This window comes from Eptesicus fuscus, chromosome 13 (genome assembly GCF_027574615.1).
Source record: "Eptesicus fuscus isolate TK198812 chromosome 13, DD_ASM_mEF_20220401, whole genome shotgun sequence".
Lineage (NCBI taxonomy): Eukaryota > Metazoa > Chordata > Mammalia > Chiroptera > Vespertilionidae > Eptesicus > Eptesicus fuscus.
In genome coordinates this window covers 54,477,116-54,490,597 of record NC_072485.1, presented here as the reverse complement: position 1 = coordinate 54,490,597, position 13,482 = coordinate 54,477,116, and positions in this window count along the sequence as shown.

The following is a 13,482-nucleotide window of genomic DNA, read 5'->3' as shown; positions in this document are numbered from 1 at the left end:
TTTTATTACAGAGCCAAACAATAACCATTTCTGCTGCACATGTGGGCCAGGTGCACACCTGGGAGTGTCTCCAGGACTCTCCATGGGGTGAGAGCACAGCCTGAAGAGGAAAGAATGAGCAGCTCACAGTACAAGGAGCTGCGGAGGGGCTCTCCCAGGCTCCACAATGTTTTGAAGTGGCTCTGAATTTGCTAAGTCGCCATGTGCTAGGTTCCCTGGCCCCTTCCATGTATCAAATAACTACTTAGCAGTTCACATCCAGGCTATTTACACATCTGATTGTAAGTGGCTTTGTTGCCCTCTGAGGAAAAAGTTACATAATAATGTAAGCCAGAGCCCCCATTGATGACTACAGGCAGATTAAGGACATGGCTGCTTCTCTGTAAGGAAAGGCCCGTTTGTTTTAATTAATTTCTGCCACAATGCACTCTGTAAAGTCTTCTAATATCGGGCATCAAAGAAAAGATACTCCAACCTCTTCTGGGGTGGGGTTCCTGGCATTGCCAGGTAGATAGGATTTTCCTGAAGATGAGGGGACAATCTCGCCTTTCCATTTGGATTTCCAGGAATGGAGTTCTTTGTCTTTCCACATGGTGTATTTTCTTCTCTTGACCATTCCAGATGGTCATATTTAGATTCTTTCAGAATCTTCTGATTACTGTGGAAGCTTGGCCACCCTGCCTTGAGTACAGTTGGAGATACAAAGAAGAAGGGAGGTTAAACATCAAGTTTGCTCCTTGTCCCTGATTTAGACTTACTGATACCCTTTCATAAAAGCTCCAGAGATCATTAATTAGACAAATAGTACTGGCTTTGCTTTCTGCAGCTTCAACAAATGCTGTTTGACTTATAGCAAGAATGACTAGTTGCATTGAATAAGAAGGGTGGCAATGCCTCTTTAAACAGTGCAGAACAAACAGTAAGACAGCAGACATGGGGGGGATCAAGTGTGTCCAAGCAACAGGGCTGTTTGCCGCAGCACAGTTGTCTCTCAGCTGTGAGTCTCCCTCTTCCTCAAAATCTGAATAGCCAGCACTTCCTAACCATTCAGAACTCTCTGTATTTCCATAGTTAGTGGCATTTTCTCACAGTGTTTACTTTATTAACCCGAACAGGAATGCTGTATTGAATAACTCCAGGGAACAAAATGTCCATTATCATTTATGTAAGTCATGTGCCCTGGACTTAGAATGTCTTGGCTTACCCACATGGTATTGAGTGCTTTTGAAAAATTTTGTATTAAATTTATTGGGATGACATTAGTTAATAAAATTATATATGTCCCAGGTATACAATTATATAGTACATCATCTGTATATTGTGTGGTGTTTTCACCACCCCAATAAGTATCTCTTAATATTAGATTAGGAGGTTTCCATATGACTTAGAACCCAAAGTCAAAGGAAGTCTAAAAACCTGAAGAAATTTTTTAAAAAAGAAATCCTTGGGTTCCTTAACCCATTAAAAAAAAATTTGTGGTACATTGAGGTGAAAATTCCCTGGGATAAGTGAGGTATTGGATTCTGGTCTCTGTCACTTACTGTCTGACTTTAGGCAAGCTACAATGCACAGCAAATAGAAGGCTTTGTCATGACTGACACTAACTGGGCTATTTTGCTCAGTGTGTCCAAAATGACCACACGCCAACATTTCTTGGAGTAATGTATTGAAGCAAAAATGTGCAAATGATAAACAGGGTTTCCAATCATAACTTTTAAAAATGTAATTGAGAATTGGAACAGATTTGTAGTGAAACGTGCATAAAGCTGTGTGTAAACAGACTCGTACACAGCTCTTCCCATACTCCAAGTGTTACTGGACATGAGTGCTCACTGAAGGCATCGTGGTGTAAAGATTACTGTGCTTTTGGAAAGAGATTTACTAGATTTGGATCTTGAGGACTCAAGAGATTATCTCCTGACCTGATCTCTGTCCTTCATCCCTTTGTCTCATCAAATTACTTTCCATTTGAACATGGATAGAATCATCTGAGGTCTTGTAAAAGCAGCCTGTTTTGTGTTCAGATACAAAAATGGAACTTTGGTCTTTCTGATTAAGGATTGCAGAGAGCATTTAGTTTTATTATTATGTCTTTAATTTCTCTCACATTGACTTGCTCATTTTCATACTCATTCATTCCTTCTCAGCAAACATGTACTCAATAATTATTTATTGAACATCTTCTCTATAACAGGCCCTGTGCTGGATTCTGGGCACAGTTCTACCCTCAAGGGGTTTATGGTAAAGGAGAAAAACAAGGAAACACATCATTATAATGCCATAGACAGGTAAGCTTAGGGAGCATTTCCATTGTGATTGTGGTTTCTGGAGGATGGTTGTAGACCCACAGGTTGAGAACCGCTGCTGTAGAGCCTAAGACCATCAGAAAACACAGATATTTACATTACGATTCATAACAGTAGCAAAATTACAGTTATGAAGTAGCAACAAAAATAATTTTATGGTTGGGGGTCACCACAACATGAGGAACTGTATTAAAGGGTCGCGGCATTAGAAAGGTTGAGAACCACTGGCATAGAAGAAATAGTAACTTATGGATCAGAATCCTTTGTTTTAATAAAAACGGGAGCAAGTTTCGGGTATGGCTGGTTCCAGATATTTAGTGTCTTTAGGTCCTACTTTCCCTTTATCTTTCAATAGTGTTCTTCCTGTTGGCATCACTCTCAGTAAGTCATCTCTGCTGGCTGACTTTCACTAGCTGCAGGCTTTTATCCTCCAAGGTTAAAGATAAGAGAAACTATCCTCTTCTAAATTGTAAACAAGTCTTGGGTCTGATTATCAATGGCTCAAATTGGGTCATGTGACCGTCATTGATGGTTAGTATGGCTAAAGGTTTGTAATCCTCTAATCAGCTGTCTATAGTCATGTGACAACCCTAGATGTCCCCCATTTTCCCCCTTTTTCCCCCCTCCACTCAACCTCTGCCCCAACCCAGGTCTTCCCCACATGATTGTCTGTGTCCATGGGTTATGAGTATATACATATATGTCCTTTGATTCATATTTTCCCATCCCCTTCACCTTCTTCCATACTGAGATCTGTTATTCTGTCGCATGCCTCTGGACTACTTTGTTTATTTTGTTCATTAGATCCCACATATAAGTGAGATCATGTGTAATTTGTCTTCCTGTAACTGGCTTATTTCACTTAGCATAATAGTCTCCAGGTCTATCTATGCTGTTGCAAAGGTTATGAGCTCCTTTTTTTTTTTTTTACAGCTGCATAGTATTCCATTGTATAAACATACTGCAGCTTTTTTATCTACTCATCTACTAATGGGCACTTGGGCTGTTCCAGATCTTAGCTATTGTAAATAATGCTTCTATGAACATAAGGGGTGCATATATTCTTTCTTATTGGTGTTTTGGGATTCTTAGGATATATTCCCAGAAGTGGGATCACTGGGTCAAATGGCATTTCCATTTTTAATTTTCTTAGGAACCTCTATACTGTTTTTCACAGTGGCTGCATCAGTCTGCATTCCCACCAGCCGTGTACTAGGGTTTCCTTCTCTCCACAACCTTGACAGCACTTGTTTGTTGATTTGTTGATATTAGCCCTTCTGGCAGGTGTCAGATGATCCCTCATTGTCATTTTTATTTTCATCTCTCTGATGATTAGTGACATTGAGCATTTTTTTCATATATCTATTGGCCATCTGTATATCCTCTTTGGAGAAGTGTCTAATTCAGGTCCTTTGCCCATTTTTTAATTGGACTGTTTGTCTTCCTGGTATTGAGTTGTATGACTTCTTCATATATTTTGGAAATTAACCCCTTATCTAATGTATCACTGGTGAATAAGTTCTCCCATACAGTAGATTCCCTTTTCATTTTGTTGATGTTTTATTTTACTGTGCAGAAGCTTTTTAGTTTGATGTAGTCCCATTTATTTATTTTTCCCTTTGTTTCTCTTGCCCTAGGAGATGTATTGGTGAAAATACTGTTATGTGAGATGTCTGAGATTTTACTGCCTATGTTTTCTTCTAGAATTTTAATTGTTTCTTGACTTGCACTTAATTTTTTTTTATCCATTTTGAGTTTATTCTGGTATATGGTGTAAGAAGGTGGTCTAGCTTCATTTTTTTTTTTTTGTATGTACCTGTCCAATTTTCACACCACCATTTATTGAAGAGACTGTCTTTACTCCATTGTTTTCTTTTGACTTCTTTGTCAAATATTAAATGACCAAATGGTGTGAGTTGATTTCTGGGGTCTCTGTTCTGTTCCATTAGTCTATATGCCTGTTATTGTGCCAGTACCCGGCTGTTTTTATTACAATGGCTTTGTAGTATAGTTTGGTATCCGGTATTGTAATCCCTCCAACTTTGTTCTTCTTTCTCAAGATTGCTGTGGCTATTTGGGGTCTTTTTTAGTTGTATATACATTTTTGGAATATTTGTTCTATATCTGTGAGATATACTGTTGGTATTTTAATAGGAATTGCATTGAATCTGTAGATTGCTTTGAGTAGTATGGACATTTTAATGATGTTTATTCTTCCAATCCATGAATATGGTATATGCTTCCATTTGTTTGTATCTTCCTCTATTTCCTTTTTCAATGTTCTATAGTTTTCTGAGTATAGGTCTTTTACCTCCTTGGTGAAGTTTATTCCTAGGTATCTTATTGTTATTATTTGAAATGGTAAATGGGATTTTTTTTTTTTTTAGTTTCTCTTTCTGAGATTTCATTATTGGTGTATAAAAATGCCATTGATTTCTGGATATTAATTTTGTATCCTGCTGCTTTGCCAAATTTATTTATTAAATCTAGCAGTTTTGGGGTGGAGTCTAGGGTTTTCTATGTAAAATATGTCATCTGCAAATAATGACAGTTTGACTTCTTCCTTTTCAATTTGGATGCCTTGTATTTCTTCTTGTCTGATTACTGTGGCTAGGACTTCCAGTACTATGTTAAATAAGAGTGGTGAAAGCAGACATCTCTGTTTTGTTCCTGATCTTAAGGGAAACACTTTTAGTTTTTGCCCATTGAGTATGATGTTCGTTGTAAGTTTGTCATATATGGCCTTTATTATGTTGAGGTATGATCTCTCTATTCCCACTTTGCTGAGAATTTTTATCATAAATGGGAGCTGGATTTTGTAAAAAAAACTCTGCATCTATTGATATGATTGTGTGATTTTTATCCTTCATTTTGTTTATATGATGTATCATGTTTATTGATTTGCGAATATTGGACCAACCTTGCATCCCCAGAATAAATCCCACTTGGTCATAGTGTATGATCATTTTAATGTATTGCTGGATCTGATTTGCTCATATTTTGTTGAGGATTTTAGCATCTATGTTCATCAGGTATATTGACCTGTAATTTTCTTTTTTATCTGGTTTTGGAATTAGGATAATGCTAGACACTTAAAAAGAGACCTATCCATGTGAGAGAAACATTGATCGACTGCCTCCTGCATGCCTCCCACTGAGGATTGAGCCTGCAACCCAGGCATGTGCCCTGACTGGAAATCAAACCAGCGAGCTCTTGGTGCATGGGACTATGCTCAACCAACGGAGCCACACCAGCCAGGGCGATGTCCTATTTCTTAATGCCTGCATGACATCTTCATTTAGATAGCTAAGAAGCATCTCAAAACTGAGTGCAAAACAAGACTTAATCCCCTTCACCCATTCCTGTCTTCATCTTTACTAAGATTAATCAATCTATTCAATTGTCAAGTAAAAAGCTTAGGGATCATCCTTGAAAGGCCCTTTCCCTTTAAGCCCCTGCCATCAACAGATCCTATTAACTGCATCTCCAAAGCCTATGCTCAATTTGTCCTTCGTTCTCATCCTCTCCACTCTACCCATAGCTATCATTATACCTCAGCTGGACTCCTTCAATAGCCTTTCAGCCAATCATCCTGCTTCCACTCTTACTCTTTGCCCTCACACCCACCACTGCAGCTCATCTCCTCTTCATCTGTCCATCTTGGAAGGAGATAGAAGGGTGTGATTTGTGGGCCTGTTAAACTGCAGTATAAAAGATTGATTTGACTTTATAAAAACAAAAGAAGTTGTGAGGTACAAGACATCTTAGATGAAGTTAAAGACAAATGAAAGGCTTAGGGGATAGCAATGCATATAACAAACAATTAATATCCATAGTATCCACAGAACTCCTACTTATAAATAAGAAAAATAACCTGATTGAAAAGTAAGCAATGACATAAAAAATTCACATGTGAACTAATGCCTGAAAAGATGGTCAGCTCTGCCAATAATAGAAAAATGCCAATCAAAAAGTAGATACTTGTTTTTGCTATTCAGATAATTAAAAATTAAGAAGGCCCTGGCTGGTGTCTCTCAGTGGTTAGAGCATCGGTCCATGCACTGAAGGGTTACAGGTTTGATTCCCGGTTCAGGGCACATTGCAGGTTCAATCTCTGGCCCCTGGTCATGGCATGTGTAGGAGGCAACCAATTGATGTGTCTCTCTCACATTCATGTTTCTCTCTCTCTCTCTCTCTCTCTCTCTCTCTCTCTCTCTCTCTCTCTTTCTCTCTCTCTCTCTCTCTCTCTCTCTCTCTCTCTCTCTCTCTCTCTCTCTCCCCCCTCTCTCCCCCCTCTCTCCCCCTCTCCTCTCCTCTCCCTCTCTTTCACTGTCTCTAAGAAAGTCAATGGAAAAAGTATCCTCAGGTGAGGATTAACAACAACAAAAAATTAAGATGAATAATATCCACTGTTGGTTAAGATGAGGATGATGTTTTATATTTTTGAGAGTAGGAATGTAAGTTGGTATACACTGAGTGGCCAGATTATTATGATCTCTGAATGCATAATAATCTGGCCACTCAGTGTATATGTGTGTAAATATATAATATATGTGTGTGTGTGTATGTGTGTGTGTGTGTGTGTGTGTAAATAATTCATGCACTGGAGGCCCGGTGCATGAATTCGTGCATGGGTGGGGTCTGGCCAGCCTGGCCAGGGGGAGGAGACATGGCCTGCCTGCTGGTTGAACTCCTGGTCGAGGGGACAATTTGCATATTAGCCTTTTATTATATAGATATACACTGAGTAGTCAGATTATTATGCGTTCAGAGATCCTAATAATCTGGCCACTCAGTGTATTTTATTTGGAAGACAATTTGGCAGTATTCCACATCTGGGAATCAGTTCTACAGAAATGCTAGACTGAATGCATACATGCATGCATATTCGAACATAGTTCTGTCATCCCATTGTCATTAATTTAAGAAATATTTATTGAGAAACTACCATGTGCCAGGCACTGGGATAGCCAATGGAAATTTTACAGAAAAATATATTAAAGCAATAAGCAGACATAATTCTTGCCCTGTGGGAGATATAAGTAAATAAATAGTCACATAAATAACTATATAATAACAGTTGCTACCAGTAAAGTAAAAGGGCAGGGTGTGTGAAAGTGCATGTGGGGCACCTACCTAATTTAGACTAGGGAAGAGTTTTTTTTGTTTGTTTTTTTTTTTTCAGGGAAGGAAGCAATCCTTAAGTGAAAACCTGAAGAATGTCAAAAGTCAATCAGGTGGGATTGAGGTGTGTGGCAGGAGATCTAAGCATATGGGAAGGTCCTGAGGTGGGAAGGAGCTTTGATTAGAGGACTAGAACAGCAGTGGATGGAATGCAGTGAAGAAGGGGAGAGTCATAGGTAACAGGCCAGAGATGTGTGCAGTGGCCAGATGTGGGGCCTTTACAGATTGTGGAAAGGGTTTTAAACCTCATCCTATGAATAACGGGAAGCCATTTTATGGTTATAATCTGAGTAGTGACATGATCACTTTTAAAAAATATATTTTATTGATTTTTTACAGAGAGGAAGGGAGAGGGATAGAGAGTTAGAAACATTGATGAGAGAAACATCGATCAGCTGCCTCCTGCACACCGGATGTGCCCGCAACCAAGGTACATGCCCTTTACCGGAATAGAACCTGGGACCTTTCAGTCTGCAGGCCAACACTCTATCCACTGAGCCAAACCAGTTTTGGCGACATGATCACTTTTAAAGTGTAGTAAAAATTGTTGTGTAGACTCTACACAGTAGTTTTGGGCATACTTAAAAAATGAGAATGGCTAGGAGGAGGGGCTGGAGTAGAAAAAGGAAACCAGTGAGGAGTTAATTGCAGTATTTCAGAGATGTGATGATGGTGGGTTGGACTAATATAGCGGCAGAGGAGATGAGGAGGAGTGGATAAATTCAAGTATATTGAAGCTAGAAGAGACCAAATTTTCTAATTTAGAAGAGACCAAATTTGCTAATTTAGAAGAGACCAAATTTGCTAATTTAGAAGAGACCAAATTTTCTAATTGTGGTCTGGAGGAGATAAAAGAGAAACATGTAGGAAGGCAGCAGGACTTGGAGGGCAGGGAGATCAAGTTTCCTGCTTTTAAATGAGATGAAATTCACATAACATAAATTTAACCATTTTAACGTGAACAATTAATTCAGCGTCATTTAGTACATTCACAGGGTTGTACAACCACTACTATCTAGTTCCAAATATTTCTATCATTTCAAAGTAAAACCCTGTACCACCACCTCTACCACCACCGTGCCCTTAGTAACCACCACACTGTATTCTGTCTCTGTGGATTTACCTATTTTGGGTATTTTATATAAATTGAATCATACAATATGTGACCTTTGTGTTTGAATTCTTTTATGTACCATACTGTTTTCCAGGTTCATCCCAGTTGTAGCATGTATTAATGCTTCATTCTTTCTTATGGCTAAATAGTTCCTTATGGGCATATACCAGCTTGTTTATTCATTCATCCATTGATGGACATTGGGATTGTTTCCACTTTTGGCTAATCGTCATTATTGCTGCTGTGAACATTTGTGCATAAGGACTTGTTTGAGTGCCTGTTTTTAGTTCTTTTGGGTATATACATAGGAGTGGAATTGCTGGGTCATATGTTAATTCTCTGTTAAACTTTTTGAGGAACTGCCAAACTGTTTTCCACAGTGGCTGATCCATTTTACCAGCAATGCACAACACTTGTTACTTTCCCAAGTTCACTTTTGAATATGTTAAGAAACCAATGTGTCATGGAAGTAGAGACATAAAGTAAGTCATTGGATATAAAGGTATGAAGTTCAGAAGGGAGATTTGGGCTTGAAATATACATTTTAAAAATATATTTTTATTGATTTCAGAGAGGAAGGGAGAGGGAGAGAGAGATAGAAACATCAATGATGAGAGAGAATCATTCATCAGCCACCTCCTGCAGGCCCCACACCGGGGAATTGAGCTCGCAACCCGCGCACGTGCCCTGATTGGGAATCGAACCTCTACCTCCTGGTTTATAGGTCAATGCTCAACCACTGAGCCATGCCGGCCGGGTTTGGAATATACATTTTTTGTTAGCACAGGAGAGGAGATGACACTGACAAAGAAAAGTGTATAGACTGAGAAGAGAAGAAGGTCGCCCGAGGTCCTTGTCCAAAGAAACCCTGAATATCTGGAGGGAAGAAAAGGAGGAGCTGGCAAAGGAGATCAGGGAGGACCAATACAAAGCTACCACCAAGCTAGTTTAGCAAGAAAAACTGGAGATTGGGATGCTTCCCCTCTCAAGTATGTTCTGCTTGAGATCTGGGAAGTTCAGTGAGGAGTCCTTCTTTACCATCTACAGAGCCAGCATTTTAATATCTCAAAAAACACATCTCAGGGTCAGAAAACTCCTTTGCCATCGATTCCACAGATCAAGATGATAAGACAAACATAAGGAGAAAGGCCACATCCCATCTGGGTACCACCCAAGCTTCTAATTTTGGTACAAAGATGTCCATATCCTAATCTCTGGAACCTGTGAATATGTTATCTTACATGGCACTTTGCAGGTATGATTAAGGATTTTGAGATGGGGAGATTATCCTGGATTATCTGGTAGGCACAAAGTAATCACAAAGGTTCTTCATGTGATGAAAGAAGCAGGAGAGTCAGAGGCAGATTCAAAGATGCTATGTTGCTTGCTTTGGAGATGGACAAAGGGCCGTGAGCATGCAGGTGGCCTCTAGGAGCTGGAAAAGGCAAGAGAGCAGATTCTCCACTGGAGTTCCCAAAAGGAACACAGCCATTCTGAACCCGTGATTGTAGATTATTGAACCCGTTTCAGGCTTCTGACCTCCAGAACTATGAGGTAATGCATTTGTTGAATTTATGTTTTAAAACACTAAATTTGTGGCAATTTGTTACAGCAACAATGGGAAGCCAATTAAACATTTCTAATAATATATATGTTTTCTTTTTTCCCCCCTCCAACTGACAGTCCTTTCTCTGAACCTTCTCAGAGTATGTGAATTTTTACATTGTATAATTGAGTCCAGTGAAATTCTTGATTGGTGGAATTCCAGGCACAATCCTGGAGATGTTTTGGAAGGGTCAGTGTCATCTTAGAATTGTAAATTTAAGAAATCTCACATTTCTAAAAACAGTCAGGAAAGTGGGAAAGTCCAGATGCCTGGATTCCCCAGGTTGTGGTGTCTAGATATGTTCAGAGGGGCTCAGAGAGGGTTCCTGCTTTTCTCAGTCCTTCAAGGTGCCCTCAGATGGGCTTCAGTGATATCAAGTACTCAGGCTGCTCCACCCCAGGGCTGGTGCTCATCCCATGCTGATCTCCTTGGGGATAGACTCATTGAATGACTTGGTTCCATCTCTCTCATTTAACATAGACCCAACTTTAAGAAAGCCATCTTTGACCTCAGATGGGTTCTGTAAAGACTCTTCTGGCCAGTGTTTTTCATGGTATTACAGTAAGAACACCAGATTAAAGGTCAATGTTTTTGCTTGATTCTTGAGTCTCCTTACTAGCCCCTGTCAGAAGAGGGTCTAGAGCCTCCCTGTGCCTGAGTTTCCTTGACTGTAAAATGAGGATAGTATTTACCTTATTAGACTTGTTGTTCAGATGAAAGAAAATGTGCATGTGAAAGCTGTAAGTGTCCGGAATTTTAAAGTACATCTAGCCCTGGCTGGGTAGCTCAGTTGGTTAGAGTGTCATCCCAATATGCCAAGATTTTGGATTCAATTCCCAGTCAGGGCACATACAAGAATCAACCAATGAATGCATAAATAAGTGGAATAACAAATTGATTTTTTTCTCTCTCTCTCTCTCTCATCAATAAGTAAAAAATAAAGTATATCCATACTCAGCAATGAAAAGGAATAAATTACTGATACATGCAACAAAATGGATGAAGTTCAAGAGCATTATGTTAAGTGTCAGGAACCAAAAACCTATACCTTCTGTATAATTCCATTGTGTGACAGCCTGGAAAAGACCACACTAGAGGGGCATAAATAACATCAGTGGTTTCCAGGGGCTGTGTGTGTGGGGAGAAGATTGGGGTGGTAAACTGTTTTGAGGTGATGGAAATGTTCTGTGTTCTGATTGGTGGTTACACAACTATATATATTGGTCAAAACTCATAGAACTGTATGTACATCTCAGAAGGGCAAATTTTACTGTAAGTTATACATCAACAAACTGACATTTAAGAAATTGGAAAAAAAAAGTCCAACAGTATAATGTGTTGCATATATTGCCCTTTGTGGCAGGATCTAATGGATTGAGCACTCAGTCAGTAAATAACTAGTCCAAATGTTTGGTTTCTGGGTCGTTTTGTTCATATAGCATGAAACATGATTTTCTGCTAGTATATAGCATGCTCATCTGCTTGCAGCTTTAAAATGTCTCTAATTGGAAGGATACTGAGCACTTCCCTTCCAAAAAGTTCAAGGATTGCTCTGCTTCAAGGAACAAGGGAAGCCACCAAAAGAATGCTGAGGCAGGTCTGGACTGTCAAATAACCTAGAAGCACAGAAGAAAAAAGGGGTGGGGTGTTCCTGCTTTAATCGCCAACTGGAGAAGCAGCACAAGCCTACAGGAGTCATCATGCTGATAACAGGTGTTGTCTTGGTTTGGAGGGAATTTCCAACTCTAGATATTAGTGAGTCTCTGTAATTCAGGATGGCCTAATAGCTTAATAAAAACGCCGGTCAGAAACACCTCAAGGCTAAGTAGGGCATGCAAGTCTCACACACAGGCTGGCGCGGACGGTCCGGACTCTGCCCACGTTCTCCCCGCCCAACTCCTCTTCCCCACCAGCAGGCGAGCTCCCTTCTTCTCATTGGCCACTGCCCAGCTATCTCGAGCGCTCATTGGTCCGCTCCGACGCCGGCTTCTATAAAAAGCAGGCAGTGCTGCCCGAGGGCCGACACAGGTTACCTCTGGCAGCGGGACGGTGGAGCAGGGTGGCTCCATCCTATCGGGACCAGGGATACCTTCGCGGATTTGGGGGCGCTGGGCCGGCGTGAGTCGGAGGTAAGATTGCCCAAGCATACTTACATTTTATAAAACAACCTTTCCATGTGCTTGCTGCTATAAGAAATATACCAAGGGTAAGAAAAAGTCTTAGCCACAGTTGTTTTAAAGCCTGGGAAGTTTGGGATTTACTAGAGTTAATATTAATTGAGTACTTAGTGTAGGTCAGCAACCTTTCTAAGGGTTTTATACATATAATTCTCTTTATTGCCTTTAGATGGGTGTTAATTATCCTTTCAATTTTGCAAATAAGGAAATTAATGCACGTTGAAATTATAGCTTGCCTAGAGATCTGTAGATCAATTTATTACTAGCAATTTGCTCTATTATTTTACATCCCTTTTATTGTTTGCATGATATAGGACAGTCACCTATACTCTGAAAAAAAACACCAAAAACTCCATGATCTTTGAGTGATAGTTAAACAAGAAATGTTTCCAAAGCTTTTCACATTTCTGAAAACAGTCTGAGACTGCGTATCTGAGACCACCCCTGAATTTTTAGCCTCAGAGCACCAATTCAGAATTTCCTATGAGTAATTAAGTTTATGTTAAGAAATGATCAATTCTTTTGAAGCTGAAAATTTCTATTGGATCTCTTGCTTCTCATCCATAAATCCTTTCTGATCAGAAACTTATGATGGGCCAGAGCTACCTCCAATCATCTTTAGAATCTCATGGGAGATTGGTCAATGGTGGGGTTAAGGGGGATAAGGTGTGCTCTGCAGATAGCATAGTGTGTCCTACTTTCTTCTTACTATTTGTACTTATTAGAAAGTCTGTGTCTCCTCTTCCACCTCCCTCATAAATAAGTCCGTGAATTCCTTGGAGGCAAATTGTCTTCTTTGTTTTTCATCTTTACCACCCTACACTGACTATGGTACTTTATACATGTGAATGAATTGAAATTTCATTTATTTTACCATTAGTAATCATTTGAATAATAGAAAAACCCACATTATTATTATTAAATTAAACTGGTCATTTTGTTTTAAAGCATTGACACAGAGATTGTTTTAGTTGTAGAGAATAAATTGACTAATAAACTTGGCTATATTAGAAAGTTTAGCACAAGACCATACTGATAAACGTCAGTCCAGTGATTGGATAAGTCTGATTTCATGTTCCAGATATTTCCTTACAT